Consider the following 3,729-nt stretch of genomic DNA (forward strand, 5'->3'; position numbering starts at 1 on the left):
CAGCTGTAGGACAGTGTCTTTTAAAGATTCAGGAACAACCAACTGATGCAACACTGACTTTTGGGACGGGTTGAAAGCTTTACGACAGAGTAAGCCATTGTGAAAGGTAAGTCTAGAGTACTCATGCCATAGCACTTTTTCCTGAGGTGGGCATTTTTTCATACGCCAGTAGGGTGGTTTCTGACCCTTAGCTTTCCAGCCAATGACTTCTGACAGTACAGGATCTTTTTGTTGTTCACTTTTGAGATCATCTTCAGGCAGCTCAAGCACAAATGTGGATGAAACAGATAGCGCTGCACACTGCAGTCGTGGATCAGGAAGGTCATTGCATGGAATGTGTTTTTGGTCAGTACTGCAGGGACTATGGTTGGGCGGGCCTGCAGGACCCACGCACCTCTCTTCAGGTTTCAAGGTAGCAGAAGCAGTGCAGACTGTGTCCTGCTCTATGGTTTCACCAGTGACAGGGCGACGTGACAGTGCGTCCGCATTGAGGTGGCGGTGGCCATCTTTATGAATCACAGTCCACTCAAAAGGATCAAGTTCAAGAGCCCAGCGAGCACGGCGACCAGTTCTATCACTGTCAATGGGTATTTTCCGAAGACCCAGGAGGGGCTTGTGATCCGTGACAATAACAAATGGCTGCTTGTAGAGGTAGTGCCGAAAATGTCTAACTGCCCAAACAATGGCCCAGAGTTCTCGATCATAAGTCGACCACTTTCTTTCTGCCTTTGTAAGCGCATGGCTAGCATAGGCAATGACTTTCTCTTGCTGTCCCTGTTTTTGAGCTAGTACACTGCCAATAGCTGTGCTAGAAGCATCAGTATACAGAGAAAATGGCAATGTGAAGTCAGGGAATGAAACCACTGGAGGGTTTGAGAGGGCATGTTTCAGATACATGAATGCATCCTGGCACTGAGAAGTCCATTGAAAAGTTGCATGCTTCTCAGTGAGAGCATGTAGGGGGACACTGTGGTGCGCAAAGTTTTGAATAAACTTGCGATAATATGAACAAAGTCCAAGGAATGACCTTACTTCTGTCGCTGTTTGTGGAATAGGCCAGGCTTGCACACTGTTCACATTTCTGGGGTCAGGCTGGATGCCATGTTTTGATACAATGTGGCCCAGAAATTGTACCTGATCTTTGGCAAAACAGCATTTTGAGGGGTTTAGCTTCAAGCCACTTGCCTGGAATCTGCCGAAAATTTCTTCCAGATGCTGGAGATGTTCTGCGAAAGAGCGGCTGTAAATGAGGACATCATCCAAATACACTAAGCAGGTTTTCCAGGGAAGGCCACGAAGTACCATCTCCATTAACCGCTGACATGTGGCTGGAGCGTTTGTGAGTCCCATGGGCATAACAGTGAAGTGGTAAAGTCCACTGCCGGTTGTGAAAGCAGTTTTCTCACGATCCTTCTCTTCCAGTTCAACCTGCCAATAGCCATGTTGAAGGTCCATTGTGGAGAACCAGGCAGAACCTGACAGCGCATCCAGTGCATCATCAACCCTTGGAAGAGGATGAGAGTCTTTGATTGTCACTGCATTGAGTTTCCTATAGTCGAGACAGAAACGCCACGTACCATTTTTCTTTCGCACCAGAACAACTGGGGCGGCCCATGGGCTGTAGCTTTCTTCGATGACACCTGCCTTTAAAAGGTTGTCAACTTGAGTCTGTATTTCAGCTCTCTGTTCAGGTGTCACTCTATAGGCTCTTTGTTTAATCGGTGTAGCATCACCTGTGTGAATATGATGCTTAATTATGCCTGTGTGACCTCTGTCCTCTGAGTGCTTACTGAAGATTCCTGAATACTTCTGGAGAAGTGATTTCAGGGACTGAACCTGGGAGTGTGACAAGTTTGTTTCATCTATTTCTACCGGCAGAGTCGAATCATACACAGGTGAAGTAGCACAACATGTCTGCTCCAGTGGAATGATATCAACAGATGAGCCTGAATGAAACTCACCAAGATGCTGTCCAGGGTACAGTTCGATTTCATCACTGGAGGGATTAAGCATTCGAACCACTGTAGTACCATTCTGAACTTCACTGAGAGTGTGAGCCACAACAATGTCACATGTTGGATTAGGGATCAAGACACCATAGTAGTCTGTTGGAACAGGAGAAGCCGGTATGGCTGCTGACACACAGGCTGTGATCAGAGTTTCGCTCATAGCTGGAATTTTGGTTGGCGCTAACACAGAAACATTACAGCAGGCAGCCACCTCATGTCCTTTGGGCAACAGGGGAATTTTCATGTCCCACAGTTGCAGCACTTTGTTTTTGAGGTCGAGAAGAGCATGGTGCCTCTGCAGAAAATCCCAACCTAGAATGACTGGCTGGTAAGCACCTCTGAGGACTTCAAAGTCCTGCTGCCATACCTGAGTCCCAAGCCTAATACCAACGGTTAACTTGCCTAAGATTTCCAGACGTTCTCCATTGACCGAACGAGCTGGCACAGAGGATGCTACCATAGGCCGTTTTTTCAAAGCTGGATGAGCGTTTCGAAAATCTTCACTCACAAGGGAGACAAAGGAACCAGAGTCAATTAGAGCACACACTTCAATGCCCTCGACAATAGCCAAGACGTTAGAGGAGACTGATCCATCAGATTCTGAGGGGAACTGGGGGATGTGGTTTTGGGGCCCTGATACTGTAGCTGATGTTTGCCCCTCAACAGCAGCTAATGAAAGTTTCCCTGTGGGCCGGAGGTGAAATGTGCAGGCCTTTCCGGGGACTGGAAACGAACACCGGTCCTACTGTAGGACGCAGCATCTCTAACTCTACGTGGAGCAGGACTGGGACTGCGTCGGTATCTGTTATTGTCAGGGTAATTGTACCTGGAATACTGGGGGGGCTGTTGGGAAGGGTATGTGCGTTGATCGTGTTTCTCACATTTGTCCCACTCATTGAACCTCTGGGGAACAGGGGAAGAAGGACGTTCACGGTGAGACTCTGGATCACGATGATAACGCCTCTCAGGCGAGCAATAGTCTCTGGAATGTTGTCTGGCATGATAAGGCGACGGGGACGCACTGCGGGTACTGTACTGAACATTGGAAGAGGAGGATCTATCACGACTGGAGTCCAAACGTTGGGCAAGGTAACTCTGTTTCTCCCGTAACTGCTGTACTTCATGTTTCAGGCTGGTTACAGTAAGCGTGAGCTCCTCAACCGCTTGAAGAAGTTTAGCATCAGTAGGCTGAGGACGTATCATAGCAACCTGTTCTGAAGACGGAATATGAGAGGATCCTGCAGCTGTAAGTTGCAATGCTGCCCGTGCTCTCTCACAACGGCTGGCAATGCGCAGGGCTCCGTCGAGATCCTCTGCACCCATCTCATGAATCTTAGATTGCAAGGTGGGGTCCAACCCAGCAACAAAACGGCGAAATTTTTCACCTTCCAAGGCATTGTAGTCATAGTTAGGGAAAGCTTCAAGCACAAGACGGGTAATATCCGCGCTGTACACATCTAAACTTTTACCTGGTTTCCGGGGGCGAGCATTCACATGTGTCTGGAAGAATGGCAGAGAATATTTTGGACCGAAAACCTCTTTCAGCTTATCCTTCACTAGATCATAGTCTTTCTGGGCTGATGAAGGCAAACTGTCCCAGTACAAAAATGCAGCATCTGCTAGACGAGTAGGCAGAACAGAGGACATCACAGTTGGCAAATCTACCTCAGGTGGAGTCATAGCTTGCACTGCCACTTCAAAGCGACGAGACCAACTAGTA

The sequence above is a fragment of the Diplotaxodon limnothrissa genome, linkage group LG3 (assembly GCF_057381915.1).
Source record: "Diplotaxodon limnothrissa isolate DT_005_m linkage group LG3, D_limnothrissa_male_GT1.1, whole genome shotgun sequence".
Taxonomy (NCBI): Eukaryota; Metazoa; Chordata; class Actinopteri; order Cichliformes; family Cichlidae; genus Diplotaxodon; species Diplotaxodon limnothrissa.